The 17356-nt window shown below is 38.0% G+C and overlaps 1 protein-coding gene and 1 pseudogene across 8 annotated transcripts in view; one reads left to right on the top strand and one right to left on the bottom strand.

Annotated features, from left to right (window-relative positions):
• The window catches only part of LOC105486404 (sperm tail PG-rich repeat containing 2), a 657812-nt gene that overhangs the window by 523280 nt on the left and 117176 nt on the right, over nt 1-17356 (bottom strand). The gene's annotated exons all lie outside the window — the stretch shown is intronic.
• LOC105486402 (large ribosomal subunit protein uL18 pseudogene) lies at nt 7489-8400 on the top strand (annotated as a pseudogene).

Raw genomic sequence — 17356 nt, 5'->3', positions numbered from 1 at the left:
ATCATAATGGGAGGATCAAGTTCACACATAACAATATACACCTTAAATGTAAATGGACTAAATGGTCAAATTAAAAGACACAGACTGGTAAATTGGATAAAGAGTAAAGACCCATCAGTCTGTTGTATTCAGGACACCCATCTCACATGCACAGACACACATAGGCTTAAAATAAATGGATGGAGGAAGATCTACCAAGCAAATGGAGAACAAAAAAAAAGCAGGGGTTGCAATCCTAGTCTCTGATAAAACAGACTTTAAACCAACAAAGATCAAAAGAGACAAAGAAGGCCATTACATAATAATAAAGGGATCAATTCATCAGGAAGAGCTAACTATCCTAAATATAGATGCACCAATACAGTAGCACCCCAATTCATAAAGCAAGTCCTTAGAGACTTACAAAGAGACTTAGACTCCCACACAATAATAATGGGAGACTTTAACACCCCACTGTCAACATTAGACAGGTCAACGAGACAGAAAGTTAACAAGGATATCCAGGAATTGAACTCAACTCTGCACCAAGCAGACCTAATGGATATCTACAGAACTCTCCACACCAAATCAACACAATATACATTCTTCTCAGCACCACATCACACTTATTCCAAAATTGACCACATAGTTGGAAGTAAAGCACTCCTCAGCAAATGTAAAAGAACAGAAACTCTAACAAACTGTCTCTCAGACCATAGCGCAATCAAACTAGAACTCAGGACTAAGAAACTCAATCAAAACTGCTCAACTACATGGAAACTGAACAACCTGCTCCTGAATGACTACTGGGTACATAATGAAATGAAGGCAGAAATAAAGATGTTCCTTGAAACCAATGAGAACAAAGATACAACATACCAGAATCTCTGGGACACATTTAAAGCAGTGTGTAGAGGGAAATTTATAGCACTAAATGCCCACAAGAGAAAGCAGGAAAGATCTAAAATTGACACCCTAACATCACAATGAAAAGAACTAGAGAAGCAAGAGCAAACACATTCAAAAGCTAGCAGAAGGCAAGAAATAACTAAGATCAGAGCAGAACTGAAGGAGATAGAGACACAAAAAACCCACCAAACAATCAACGAATCCAGGAGCTGGTTTTTTGAAAAGATCAACAAAATTGATAGACTGCTAGCAAGAATAATAAAGAAGAAAAGAGAGAAGAATCAAATAGACACAATAAAAAATGATAAAGGGGGTATCACCACCGACCCCACAGAAACACAAACTACCATCAGAGAATACTATAAACACCTCTATGCAAATAAACTAGAAAACCTAGAAGAAATGGATAATTTCCTGGATGCTTACACTCTCCCAAGACTAAACCAGGAAGAAGTTGAATCCCTGAATAGACCAATAGCAGGCTCTGCAATTGAGGCAATAATTAATAGCTTTCCAACCAAAAAAAGTCCAGAAACAGATGGATTCACAGCTGAATTCTACCAGAGGTACAAGGAGTTGGTACCATTACTTCTGAAACTATTCCAATCAATAGGAAAAGAGGGAATCCTCCCTAACTCATTTGATGAGGCCAACATCATCCTGATACCAAAGCCTGGCAGAGACACAACAAAAAAAGAGAATTTTAGACCAATATCCCTGATGAACATCGATGCAAAAATCCTCAATAAAATACTGGCAAACTGAATCCGGCAGCACATCAAAAAGCTTATCCACCATGATCAAGTCAGCTTCATCCCTGGGATGCAAGGCTGGTTCGACATATGCAAATCAATAAACGTAATCCAGCATATAAACAGAACCAAAGACAGAAACCACATGATTATCTCAATAGATGCAGAAAAGGCCTTTGACAAAATTCAACAGCCCTTCATGATAAAAACTCCCAATAAATTCGGTATTGATAGAACATATCTAAAAATAATAAGAGCTATTTATGACAAACTCACAGCCAATATCATACTGAATGGGCAAAAACTGGAAGCATTCCCTTTGAAAACTGGCACAAGACAGGGATGCCCTCTCTCACCACTCCTATTCAACATAGTGTTGGAAGTTCTGGTTAGAGTAATCAGGCAAGAGAGAGAAATCAAGGGTATTCAGTTAGGAAAAGAAGAAGTCAAATTGTCCCTCTTTGCAGATGACATGATTGTATATTTAGAAAACCCCAAAATCTCCTGAAGCTGATAAGCAACTTCAGCAAAGTCTCAGGATACAAAATCAATGTGCAAAAATCACAAGCATTCTTATACACCAGTAACAGACAAACAGAGAGCCAAATCATGAATGAACTCCCATTCACAATAGCTTCAAAGAGAATAAAATACCTAGGAATCCAACTTATAAGGGATGTAAAGGACCTCTTCAAGGAGAACTACAAACCACTGCTCAGTGAAATAAAAGAGGACACAAACAAATGGAAGAACATACCATGCTCATGGATAGGAAGAATCAATATTGTGAAAATGGCCATACTGCCCAAGGTAATTTATAGATTCAATGCCATCCCCATCAAGCTACCAATGACTTTCTTCACAGAATTGGAAAAAAATGCTTTAAAGATCATATGGAACCAAACAAAAGCCCGCATTGCAAAGACAATCCTAAGCCAAAAGAACAAAGATGGAGGCATCATGCTACCTGACTTCAAACTATACTACAAGGCTACAGTAACCAAAACAGCATGGTACTGGTACCAAAACAGAGATATAGACCAATGGAACAGAACAGAGTCCTCAGAAATAATACCACATATCTACAGCCATCTGATCTTGACAAACCTGAGAGAAACAAGAAATGGGGAAAGGATTCCCTATTTAATAAATGGTGCTGGGAAAATTGGCTAGCCATAAGTAGAAAGCTGAAACTGGATCCTTTCCTTTCTCCTTATATGAAAATTAATTCAAGATGGATTAGAGACTTAAACCTTAGACCTAAAACCATAAAAACCCTAGAAGAAAACCTAGGGAATACCATTCAGGACATAGGCATGGGCAAGGACTTCATGTCTAAAACACCAAAAGCAACAGCAACAAAAGATAAAATTGACAAATGGGATCTAATTAAACTCAAGAGTTTCTGCACAGCAAAAGAAACTACCATCAGAGTGAACAGGCAACCTACAGAATGGGAGAAAATTTTTGCAACTTACTCATCTGACAAGGGCTGATATCCAGAACCTACAAAGATCTCAATCAAATTTACAAAAAATAAACAAACAACCCCATCAAAAAGTGGGCAAAGCATATGAACAGACACTTCTCAAAAGAAGACATTCATACAGCCAACAGACACATGAAAAAATGCTCATCATCACTCGCCTACAGAGAAATGCAAATCAAAACCACAATGAGATACCATCTCACACCAGTTAGAATGGCAATCATTAAAAAGTCAGGAAACAACAGGTGCTGGAGAGGATATGGAGACATAGGAACACTTTTATACTGTTGGTGGGACTGTAAACTAGTTCAACCATTGTGGAAAACAGTGTGGCAATTCCTCAAGGATCTAGAACTAGAAATGCCATTTGACCCAGCCATCCCATTACTGGGTATATACCCAAAGGATTATAAGTCATGCTGCTATAAAGACACATGTACATGTATGTTTATTGCGGCACTATTCACGATAGCAAAGACTTAGAATCAACCCAAATGTCCATCAGTGACAGACTGGATTAAGAAAATGTGGCACATATATATCACGGAATACTATGCAGCCATAAAAAAGGATGTGTTCATGTCCTTTGTAGGGACATGGATGCAGCTGGAAACCATCATTCTCAGCAAACTATCGCAAGAACAGAAAACCAAATACTGCATGTTCTCACTCATGGGTGGGAACTGAACAATGAGATCACTTGGACACAGGAAGGGGAACATCACACACCAGGGCCTATTGTGGGGAGGGGGGAGGGGGGAGGCATAGCATTAGGAGATATACCTAATGTAAATGACGAGTTAATCGGTGCAGCACACCAACATGGCACATGTATATATATGTAACAAACCTGAATGTTGTACACATGTACCCTAGAACTTAAAGTATAATTAAAAGAAAAAAAAAAAGAAATTTGAATATTTAAATTTTGGAAAAGTAAACATTGCTTTACAAAGAAAAAGAAAAAAGAAAGTGTGGCACATATATACCATGGAATACTATGCAGCCATAAAAAAAGGATGAGTTTGTGTCCTTTGCAGGGACATGGATGAAGCTGGAAACCATTATGCTCAGCAAACTAACACAAGAACAGAAAACCAAATACCACATGTTTTCACTCAGAAGTGGGAGAAGAACAATAAGAACACATGGACACAGGGAGGGGAATGTCACACACTGGGCCTGTGCAGGGGTGGAAGGCTAGAGGAGAGATAGCATTAGGAGAAATACCTAATGTAGATGATGGGTTGATGGGTGCAGCAAACCACCATGGCTCGTGTATACCTATGTAACAAACCTGCACATTCTGCACATATATCCCAGAACTTAAAGTATAATTTAAAAAAGAATTTGATTACAATGTATTTTGGTGACTATCCATTTGTGTTTAATCTATTTGAGGTTATTTGAGCTTCATGGATCTCAATGTTTGTGTTCCTTTCCAAATTCAAGAATTCTTCTGTGTAGTTATGTTCTTAAACAGTTTTCTGTCCCATTCTTTTTCTATGCTCCTCTGGAACTTCATTACTCATATATTGTTCTATTTGACTGTATCCCACAGGCTTTCTTTACTCTTTTTCATTTTTTCTTTTGGTTTCTCTAACTGGGTGATTTCAAATAACCTCTCTTTGCGTTCACTGATTTTTTTTCTCCTGTTAGATCAAGTCTGCCATTAGAGTTCTCTGTGGAATTTTTTAGTTCAGTCATTGTGTCCTTTGGCTCCACAATTTCTGTTTGGTTTTCTTTTATACATTCTATCTTTTTGTTGAACTTCTCATTTTCTTCATGTATTGTTTTCCTGATTTTGTTTAGTTGCCCACCTGTGTTCTTTTGTAGGTCACTAAGCTTCTTTAAGACAATGATTCTTTGTCAGGCTATTCATATATCTCCATTTCATTAGGGTTAGTTCCTGATGTTTTATTTTGTTCTTTTAGTGGTATGACTTTTTCCTGATTTTTCATAATTGCTGTCTTTCACTGGTGTCTGTGCATTTGAAGGAACAGGCTCCTATTTTAGTCTTTACATACAAGCTTCAGCAGGGAACATCCATCATTAGTCAGCCCATCACGATATTCAGTTGGTAGGCCCATTGGTGAAGTCCACAGGTCAGGTAGGCTTACTGCTGAATCCTTGGTCCATTTGGCCTGGTTCCTGAGTAAGTGGGCCTGTTGCCTGTGTCCACAGATGCTGACCTGGTTCCTGAGTCTGCAGGGGCTGGCCTAGCACTTTGGTGGGCCTGGAGCCTGAATCTGCAAGGGCCAGACTGGTACCTCAGTCTACTGAGGATGGCTTGGTGTTGGGGCAGGCCTGGAGCCTGGATCTGCAAGTACCAGCTTTTTTCCTGGGTCTTCAGTGGCCATACTAGAGTCTGTAGCCATCACTGCTACAGACAGTGCTACAGACAAGTACTGGAGCCTATACCCACTGGGGTTGGCCTGAAGCCTGGATCTGCCGGGGTGACCTGATGCCATGACAAGATTGAAGTGTAGGTTTGTGGGGGACATCCTGGCACTGGGGTTCACTGGGTTGGACCTGATGACATAAGTCTGAGGCAAAGTGAGGTCCTTACTTCATCTTCCTTTCCCAACACATCTGCCTGCACTGTGCTGCTCAGGTTGGGGTGAGGGGTGATGGCAGTAATGTGAAACTGTCCTTCCTACCCTCTTTAATGCATCTTTTCTTATTTATGTGCCCCACCTAGATACTGTAATCTCTCATCTGGAATCCTTAGCTCTTGTGAACATATTTTTATGCATAGATGATTGTTTACACTGATGTTTCTGTGAAGGTGATATGGTTTGGCTCTGTCCCTACCCAAATCTCATCTCAAATTCTAATTCTCACATGTTGAGGGAGGGACCTGGTGGGAGGAGATTGGATCATGGGGGTGCTTTCCCCCATGCTATTCTCATGATAGTGAGGGAGTTCTCGTGAGATCTGATGGTTTTAAAAGTGGCAGTTTAGCCTGTATTCGCATTCTCTCTCTCTCTCTGTCTCTCTCTCTCTGTCTTTCTCTCTGTCTCTCTCTCTCTCTCTCTCTGTCTCTCTCTCTCTCTCTCCTGCTACCTTGTGAAGAAAGTACTTGCTTCTCTTCCACCTTCTACCATGATTGTAAGTTTCCAGGGAACTGTGAGTCGATTAAACCTCTTTCCTTTATAAATTGCCCAGTCTCATGTAGTATCTTTATAGCACGGTGAAAACAGACTAATACAGAGGGGTGTGCATTGGAAACTCCTATTCTCCCATCATGCTATCATCATTCCTCTTGTCTAGTAGTTTCACTGCTGATTATCAAACGTTTTCCATGAACAAAGCAGAGTATGGATAGCTACTCAGCTGGAATATCTATTATTTACATAACACCCTTCCATAACATTAACATGTCATTGCTGATCTCAATGAAAGTTTTCAAATCCATATGTCCTATAAAATTAAATCAATGAAACACCACTTCTCCCATTGCTTGTGTTTTCAATGATAAATATAACCAAATGTTGCCAAAGTCGTCTCCACATATATATGTAGCACACATAAGCAAGGGTTAATTTATACTCTGAAATTAGTAGTTTAATACAAGAACAAATGAAAGTATCTACACGTTTGTTCAGATATTTGACATATTTGTAAATGTTATTGTAAACATATGCCACTGATATTATATAACATTTGATAGTATCATTTCATGACAAAATTTTACTTTCACTGTGCTTTCTCTCAATATAATTACTTTCACTGGCTTTTCAATTTGTTTTATAAGAATATCTAGAAGAAATGCATTTGGCCGCAAATATCAACAAACCCAATATTGCTTTTAAAAATAAAGTTTTATTTGTATTATAAAGCAAGAAGTCCAGAATAGCCTATGTAATTAATTCAAGAATCAACAATGTCTAAACTCAGGTCTTTAGGATTCTCTTGAACATCTTTTCTTTTTCATATATCAAGGTCATAAAATGACTACTGCAAATTTAATTACCCCCATCTGTATTCCAAAAGGTATAAGAACAAAAATGGGGAGGATAGCAAAGAGGCCCTCCTTTATTATCAGGGATTACTTTAGTTTACTCTTTTTAAGAGTATTCACTTGCAGTTCAAGTGAATTTAAGGATTAATTAATATAGCTGGCAAGTCATTTATACAACAACTACTGGAGATGTATATCTCCTCATGAAGAAAGTGTCAAAACTTTTTAATTGTATAAAGAATAGCTTTGCTTTGTTAGGTGGAAACAGAGTTGTTTTGTTGTTGTGTAAAAGGAAACAGAAGCTGACTGATAAAAGGAGTGTATTGGCTGTGGCCCTTTCCACCCCCTAGTGCTACTGGGCCTGCAGATCTCTGTCGAGCTGCAGATGCAGGTCTCTGTTCCACAGGATGAGTTTTGTCAATGTTGTTAAGAATAAGGCCTACTTTAAGAGATACCAAGTGAAATTTAGAAGACGAGGAGAGGGTAAAACTGATTACTATGCTTGGAAACACTTAGTGATAAAGGATAAAAATAAATACAACACACCCAAATACAGAATGATAGTTAGTGTAACAAACAGAGAATCACTTGTCAGATTGCTTATGCCCATACAGAGGGGGATATAATAGTCTGCGCGGCATATGCACACGAACTGCCAAAATATAGTGTGAAGATTGGCCTGACAAATTATGCTGCAGCATATTATACTGGCCTGCTGCTGGCCTGCAGTCTTCTCAGTAGGTTTGGCATGGACAAGATCTATGAAGGCCAAGTAGAGGTGACTGGTGATGAATACAATGTGGAAAGCATTGATGGTCAGCCAGGTGCCTTTACCTGCTATTTGGATGCAGGCCTTGCCAGAATTACCACTGGCAATAAAATCATTGGCGCCCTGAAGGGAGCTGTGGATGGAGGCTTGTCTATCCCTCACAATACCAAATGATTCCCTGGTTATGATTCTGAAAGCAAGGAATTTAATGTAGAAGTACACTGGAAGCACACTGTGGGCCAGAATGTTGCAGATTACATGCACTACTTAATGGAAGAAGAGGAAGATGATTACAAGAAACCGTTCTCTCAATACATAAAGAACAGAGTAACCAGACATGATGGAGATGTACAGGAAAGCTCATGCTGCTATACGAGAGAATCCAGTCTATGAAAAGAAACCCAAGAAAGAAGTTAAAAAGAAGAGGTGGAACCATCCCAAAATGTCCCTTGCTCAGAAGAAAGATTGGGTAGCTCAAAAGAAGGCAAGCTTCCTCAGAGCTCAGGAATGGGCTGCTGAGAGCTAAACCAAACAATTTTCTATGAAGATTTTCAGATAAAGACAATAAACATATGGACAGAAAAAAAAAAAAAAACCCGGAGTGTATGGTGTTAGTTACTGATTTATTCCTCTGCCTCTGCATTCATCCTCCTTGACCTAGGTTTTACTGGATCTGGACCCCGTACAAATTTCTTTTGCCAGTTTGTCTAATCTTAGTTGGCAAGAGAGGGTACCAGATGGACATTGTATGTCATGGTAGAGGAAGGGGTTTCACTTCCTAATTCTAGCGTATTTTCTTCCGTCTGTGGTGTGCCTGCTAGTGACATGCTGCAGCCCCATTGAGTTTCTCAGGAACCCTCAAGGACAGCTTCCTGTAGACAAGCCCCAATCTGCCATTACTCCAGTAGATAACGACATACAGATAAACTCCGGTCCACTGACTCCAGTGAACTTCTTTGCCACCCAGTGAACCATAGCTATGCCCTCTCCAGTGAGGTCTCAGTCTTGGGAGTAGGAGTAGGAGGTGATTCTTCTGAGTTCTTAGTGTACTTCTTGCCCTTCTCTTTCTCTGTTTCTCTTTCTCTTTCCCCAATCCCACTAAAGGCAGTACATTTGTAGATGCTTCCTACATAAGCTGTTTTAGTGTAGAGTCTAGTTTTCCATTATCAGTAGTTGACCATTTTTAACTAATTTTTTTAATATTAAATTATCAACATCTACATTATTGGCGTGCTTTCTATCTCTTGACTGAATCTTAACAGATAAACAAGGAACATTCACCAGGTTGTGCCCTCTGGACCACATGAGTCTGTCAAACTTACCAGGCAGCTGCTCAGACTGGTAAGATGCAGAAGCCTCTTCCTTTGAAAATGGCCAATGTTCCCAGGGGACAGGCAATTCCAAAGACAAGGTGTATTTGTTTCTGTTGCTCTTCTAATGAATACCAAAAATTTAGTAGCTTAAAATAACATACACTTATTAACTTAATCCCATTGGGAAGTCTCTTTTACCATGTCAAATAACATATGCACAAGTTCCAGGGATTAGGACATGAACATTGTTAGAGGGATATAATTCTACCACAGTAAGCAGTCTAGCCCACAAAGATTCATTCATCCCACATTCAATGCATTCATCCCATCCTAATATTCCCAAGAATCTTAACTCATTACAACAGCAGCTCAAAGTCTGAAATCTAATCTAAATCTCATCAGCTCAAAGGACCCAAATTCACATCAACTGAACCACAAAAATCAGATATGGATGAAATTTTGGATATGATCCATCTAGGGCAAAATTCATCTCCATCTGTAGACCTGTAAAACTAGAAAACAAGTTAACAGCTCTCAAAATAGAAGATGGAATAAGTGTAGAACAACAAACATTTCCATTCCAAAAAAAAAAATGGGAGGAAAAAAGAAATCAGCCATCTCAAGCAATCTCAAAACCCTGTTAGGAAAACTCCATTGAGTTTCAAGGCCTAGGAATAACCTGTGTGGCTCCCAGCTTCACCCTCAGAGAATAGGATGACTCTGCCTTTGGAGTAAATCTTCCTTTTTCATGAAGAGTAGCATTGCTTTCAGCTAAGTAGTTTTATCAGCCTGCTTCCTGCCTTTAGAATTCTAGAGTGTCAATAGCCTTCTTTCATTTAGCCTTCTTTCTGTCCCTTTCAGTCCAAGCTGGCAGTGCTGCTATTGATATAAAATCTCATGAATATTTTGAGTCTCCTACATCTGTCATGGGAATTCACTCCACACAACAGCTCCTCCACAGGTCTTTTCTAGATAATGCCAGGTCTATTTTTGGCCGCTTCAGAGATGACTGAGTCATACACCTGATTTCTTCAAAGAGCTTCTGTGTGACTGAACACAGTCTCTAGATCCTTCCAAGGCACTAGTGAAAGATAATTCAACCACAACCTCAGTAGTCTCCCCAGAACTGACTTTCCTGGAAGTGAATCTAATTTGAGTGTCTTTTTCTAACTGGATAGGTTGGAAATTTCCCACATCATCAAGTCCTGGTTTCTTTTGGCTTAACAGTTCTTCCTTCAATTTGTGCTTTTCATCTCACATTTTACTATAAGCAGAAAGAAGAAACCTCAGCACACCTTCAACACTCGGCAGTCTCCTTACGTAAATCCAAGGACATTCCTTACAAAATCTAGTTTCTACATAATCATGTAGGACACATTTTAGCTACACTTTCTACCACTCTATAACAAGAATCCCCTTTCCCATAGTTTCCAACAATGTGTTCCTCATTTTCTTCTGATCCTTCACTAGCAGTAAGTATCTTTAACGTCCATATTTCTACCCACAGTCTGCTTAGGATAATTTACTTTTCAGAGATATGAACAAATTAGTCTTATTTTCTTATAGTAGATGTTTTGAACCTCATTTAATAGTTTCTTGTTTCCTTGTGGAGAACAGAGCTAGAGAATTTTATTTCACTTGCTTCACTCCAGTTATCTCTCTTCCTCTTTGGAGTTTAGTTTGTCCTTTTTATTTTCTATTTCCTAAACGTGAAAGCTGAGTACACTGATTTTACATGTTTCTTCTTTTCTAATATAAGCATTAATTCTATATATTACCCACTAAATATAATATTTTATCCTACAAATGTTGATATGTTGTGTTTTCATTTTCACATAGCTTGAAATATTTTCTGATTTTCCTCATAATTTCCTCTTTCACCTATGGTTTATTTGGAAGTATGTTGCTCAATTTCCAAATTATAAGAATTTTCCAGATATTCTTCTGTGATTTATTTTTTGCAAACACTGTTGTGATCAGAGAGTATATTTTCTGTTATTTCAATACTTTAAATATATTAAAACTTGTTTTATTAACAAAAATATGTTCTATTTTGGTAAACATTCTATGTGCATGTAGAAATATGTGTATTATGCATAAACATATTGGGTGGCATGTTCTATAAGTGCTTATTATGTCACACTAGGCTAACAGTCCTGTTCAATCTTCTATAACCTCACTGAGGTCTTGCTCTATCAATTATTGAGACCAGAGTAGTGAAATAGCTAGCTATAATTGTAAATTATTTATTTCTCCATTCTGTTTTGTCAGTTGTTCCCTCAAGCATTCTGAATCTCTATACATGCATATACCTTTAGGATTACTGTGTCTTCTTGATGATCTCTTTCTTTTTCATTATGAAATATCCCTCTTTATCTCTAGTAATACTCTTTATTCTTATATGTACTTTATCTGATACTAATATAGCCACTACAGCATTTTTATTGATGCTTACATGATATATCACTTTCCATGCTTTTACTTTTAGCCCATGGGTATCTACATATTCAAAGAATATTAATTAGAAATAGCATAGTTATATCATCCTTTTATATTTTATATTAGTTATCTGTAGAAGAGGACATAGAAGTATTACAAAATCCTAGGGTTGCGTGCTCTTATTCTCATATCGGTACTTTCCAGAGGCTTTCTAAAGCACCCCAGTTTGCAACAAAACAATTCAAGTATTATTTAATCTGCTAAATCATAAGGTTGGAATGAAAAAGTAGCTTGCAATGCAGCCTGGACCCACTGTAGAGCTTTGTCTTGCTCTATGTCCACTCAAAATTGGCACACTTATCAGTATCTCAGTAGATAAGCCAAAGCGACACACTCAAATGCAATATATATAATCTCCAAAACCCAGAAAGACCTACCAAGAGTTATAACTCTTTTTCATGGTAGATGGTGGAAGGAATAGAAACTTGTCTTTCACCTTGGAGGGGATATTTTGACATTATCCAGACCACTGGACCCCAGGAACTTCACTGCAGTAGGAGGCCCCTGAAATTTCACGGGGTTTATCTTCCATTATCTGGTTTGCAAGATTCTTCCTACTTCCAGCTATTCAACTCTAATCAGCATAATGCCATCAATATACCAGACCACGATGTTTTGCTCCAGTAAAAATACTATAACTGAGACAGCAGCTGCAAACTCCATCAACACCATCTGATTAAGTCTATAATGATCCACAGTCACCCCCCAAAATTAATCTGACTTCTGCACAGGTCACATCAGCAAGTTACATAGAGATGTGATAACTATCTCTACTCCTGAGTCTTCCAAGTCTTTGGTGGTGGCAATAATCTATGCAATTCCCCAGAAATTCAGTATTGCATCTGGCTTTATACATTATCAAGGAAGAAATTTCCATGATATTGTTAAAATGGCCATACTACCCAAAGAAATCTAGAGACTCAATGCTATTTCTATTAAAGTACCATTGATATTCTTCAGAGAACTAAGGAAAACTAAAATTCCTTTGGAACCAGAAAAGAGCCTGAAAAGCCAAGGCAATCTTAAGCAAAAAGCAAAAAGCTAGAGACATCATGCTACCCAACTTCAAATTATAGTCCAGGCCTATAGTAACCAAAAAAGCATGATACTGGAACAAAAAACAGTCACATAGACCAACAAATCAGAATAGAATACCCAGAAACAAGACCACACACCTACAACTATCTGATCTTCAACCATCTTGACAAAAACAAGCAATGGGGAAAGGATTTTCTATTCAATAAATGGTGCTGGGATAACTGGCTAGTCATATGCAGAAGACTTAAACTGGGCCCATTCTTTACACTATGTACAAAAATTAACTCAAGATGAATTAAAGACTTAAATTTTAAAATTCATATGGAACCGAAAAAGAGCCTGCGTAGCCAAAGCAAGACTAAGCAAAAAGAACAAACCTGGAGGCATCACACTACCTTATTTCAAACTGTACTTTAAGGCCAGAGTCACCAAAACAGCATGGTACTAGTATAAAAAATAGGCACATAGATCCATGGAACAGAATAGAGAACCCAGAAATAAACCCCAATACTTAAAGCCAACTGATATTCAACAAAGCAAACAAAAGCATAAAGTGGTAAAAGGGCACCCTTTCAACAAATGGTGCTGGGATAATAGTCTAGCCATATGTAGAGAATGAAACTGGATCCTATCTCTAACTTTATACAAAAATCAACTCAAGATTGATTAAGAACTTAAATTTAAGACCTGAAACTAAAAATTCTAGAATATAACATTGGAAGAACTCTTTTGGATATTGGCTTAGGCAAGGATTTTATAACCAAGAACCCAAAAGCAAATGCAATTTTTAAAAAAGTAAATAGGCCAGGTGCAGTGGCTCACACCTGTAATCCCAGCATTTTGGGAGGCCGAGGCAGGCAGATCACAAGGTCAAGAGATTGAGACCATCCTGACGAACATGGTGAAACTCCGCCTCTACTAAAAATACAAAAGATTAGCTGGGCGTGGTGGAGTGTGCCTGTAGTCCCAGCTACTTGGGAGGCTGAGGTAGGAGAATCACTTGAAACTGGAAGGCAGAAGTTTCAGTGAGCCGAGATCGCACCACTGCACTCCAGCCTGGGCAACAAAAGTGAAACTGCATCTCAAAAAAAAAAAAAAGTAAATAACTGGGACTTAATTAAACTAAAGAGCTTTTGCATGGCAAAAGGAATAGTCAGGAGAGTAAACAGACAACCCACAGAGTGGGAGAAAATCTTCACACTCTACACAATTGACAAATGACTAATATCCAGAATCTACAACGAACACAAATCATTAAGCAAAAAGCAAACAATCCCATCGAAAAGTAGGCTAAGGACATGAATAGACAATTCTCAAAAGAAGATATACAAATGGCCAACAAACAGATGAAAAAATGCTCAACATCACTAATGATCAGAGAAATGCAAATCAAAACCACAGTGTGATACCACCTTACTCCTGCAAGAATGGCCATAATCAAAAAATCAAAAAATCAAAAAATAGTAGATATTAGCGTGGATGTGGTGAACAGGGAATACTTCTACACTGCTGGTGGGAATGTAAACTGGTACAACCACTATGAAACACAGTGTGGAGATTCCTTAAAGAACGAAAAGTAGATCTACCATTTGATCCAGCAATCCCATTACTGGTATCTACCCAGAGGAAAAGAAGTCATTATACAAAAAAGTTATTTGCACACGCATGTTTATAGCAGCACAACTCACACCTGAAAAACCATGGAACCAACCCAAATGCCTATTAATCAACAAGTGGATAAAGAAAATCTAGTATATACAAATTTACTCATGTAACCAAACACCACCTGAACCCCAATAACTTACGAAAAAAATTAAAAAATTAAAAAACCACACGATACCAACACAAGTCAGAATGGAAGAGACTGAGACTCCCACACAATAATAGTGAGAGACTTTAACACCCCACTGTCGATACTAGACAGATCAATGAGACAGAAAATTAACAAGGATATCCAGGACTTAAACTCAGCTCCAGACCAAGGACCTAACAGACACCTACAGAACTCTCCACCCCAAATCAACAGAATATACATTCTTCTCAGCACCACATCGCATTTATTCTAAAATTGACCACATAATTAAAAGCAAAACACTCCTCAGCAAATGCAAAAGAATGGAAATCATAAAAAACTATCTCTCAGACCACAGTGCAATCAAATTAGACCCCAGGATTAAGAAACTCACTCAAACCCACACAACAACATGGAAATTGAATAACCTGCTCCTGAATGACTACTGGGTAAATGAAGGCAGAAATAAAGAAGTTCTTCGAAACCAATGATAACAAAGATACCATGTCCCAGATCTCTGGGACACATTTAAAGCGGTGTGTAAAGGGAAATTTATAGCACTTACTGCCCACAGGAGAAAGCAGGAAAAAACTAAAATCAACACCCTAACATCACAATGAAAAGAACTAGAGAAAAAAGAGCAAACAAATTCAAAAGCTAGCAGAAGACAAGAAATAACTAAGATCAGAGCAGAACTGAAGAAGATAGAAATACACATGCGCACACACACACAAAAACCCTTCAAAAAAATCAATGAATACAGGAACTGGTATTTTGAAAAGATCAACAAAATAGATAGACCGCTAGCCAGACTAATAAAAAAGAAAAGAGAGAAGAATCAAATAGACACAATAAAAAATAAAAAATAACAATGGGGATATCACCACCAATCCCACAGAAATACAAACTACCATCAGAGAATACTATAAACAACTCTATGCAAATAAACTAGAAAATCTAGAAAAAATACATAAATTTCTGGACACATACATCCTCCAAGACTAAACCAGGAAGAAGCTGAATCCCTAAATAGACCAATAACAAGTTCTAAAATTGAGGCAGTAATTAATAGCCTACCAACCAAAAAAAGTCCAGGACCAGATGAATTCACAGCCAAATTCTACCAGAGGTACAAAGATGAGCTGGTACCATTCCTTCTGAAACTACTCCAAATGATAGAAAAAGAGGGAATCCTTCCTAACTCATTTTATGAGGCCAGCATAATCCTAATACCAAAACCTGGCAGAGACACAACAAAAAAAGAAAATTTTAGGCCAATATCCCTGATTAACATCGATGCAAAAAAATCCTCAAAAAATACCAGCAAGCCAAATCCAGCAGCACATCAAAAAGCTTATCCACCATGATCAAGTCAGCTTCATCCCTGGGATGCAAAGCTGATTCAACAGAGGCAAATCAATAAGTGTAATCTATCACGTAAACAGAACCAACGACAAAACCATATGATTATCTCAATAGATGAAGAAAAAGCCTTCAACAAAATTCAACGCCCCTTAATGCTAAAAACTCTCAATAAACTAAGTATCGATGAAATGCATCACAAAATAATAAGAGCTATTTATGACAAACCCACAGCCAATATCATACTGAATGGGCAAAAGCTGGAAGCATTTCCTTTTAAAACCAGCACAAGACAAAAATGCCCTCTCACACCACTCCTATTCAACATAGTATTGGAAGTTCTGGCCAGGGCAATCTGGCAAGAGAAAGAAATAAACGTTACTCAATTGAGAAAAGAGGAAGTCAAATTGTCCCTGTTTGCAGACGACATGATTGTATATTTAGAAAACCCCATCGTCTCAGCCCAAAATCTCCTTAAGCTGATAGGCAACTTCAGCAAAGTTTCAGGATACAAAAATCAATATGCAAAAATCACAAGCATTCCTATACACCAATAGAGAGCCAAATCAGGAGTGAACTCCCATTCACAATTGCTACAAAGAGAATAAAATACCTAGGAATACAACCTACAAGAGATGTGAAGGACCTCTTCAAGGAGAACTACAAAGCATCACTCAAGGAAGTAAGAGAGGATACAAACAAATGGAAGAACATTCCATGCTCATGGATAGGAAGAATCAATACTGTGAAAACAGCCATACTGCCCAAAGTAATTTATAGATTCAATGCTATCCCCATCAAGCTGCCACTGACATTCTTTACAGAATTGGAAAAAACTACTTTAAAGTTCATATGGAATCAAAAAAGAACCCATAAAGACAAGACAATCCTAAGCAAAAAGAACAAAGCTGGAGGCATCACACTATCTGACTTTAAACTATACTACAAGGCTACAGCAACCAAAACAGCATATTACTGGTATATAGCAGCATATATACCAAAACAGATATATAGACCAATGGAACAGAACAGATGCCTCAGAAATAACACCACACATCTACAACCATCTGACCTTTGACAAACCTGACAAAAACAAGCAATGGGGAAAGGATTCCTTATTTAATAAATGATGTTGGGAAAACTGGCTAGCCATATACAGAAAGCTGAAACTGGATCCCTTCCTCACATCTTATACAAAAACTAACTTAAGATGGATTAAAGACTTAAATGTAAGACCTAAAACCATAAAAACCCTAGAAGAAAACCTAGGCAATACCATTCAGGACATGGGCAAAGACCTCATGATTAAAACACCGAAAGCAATGGCAACAAAAGCCAAAATAGACAAATGGGAACTAATTAAACTAAAGAGCTTCTGCACAGCAAAAGAAACTACCATCAGAGTGAACAGGCAACCTACAGAATGGGAGAATAATTTTGCAATCTATCCATCTGACAAAGGGCTACAAAGAACTTAAACAAATTTACAA

The sequence above is a fragment of the Macaca nemestrina genome, chromosome 3, assembly GCF_043159975.1.
Source record: "Macaca nemestrina isolate mMacNem1 chromosome 3, mMacNem.hap1, whole genome shotgun sequence".
Classification (NCBI taxonomy): domain Eukaryota; kingdom Metazoa; phylum Chordata; class Mammalia; order Primates; family Cercopithecidae; genus Macaca; species Macaca nemestrina.
The sequence above is the reverse complement of the archived record's forward strand: the minus strand, read 5'-3'. Positions and strand labels throughout refer to the sequence as shown.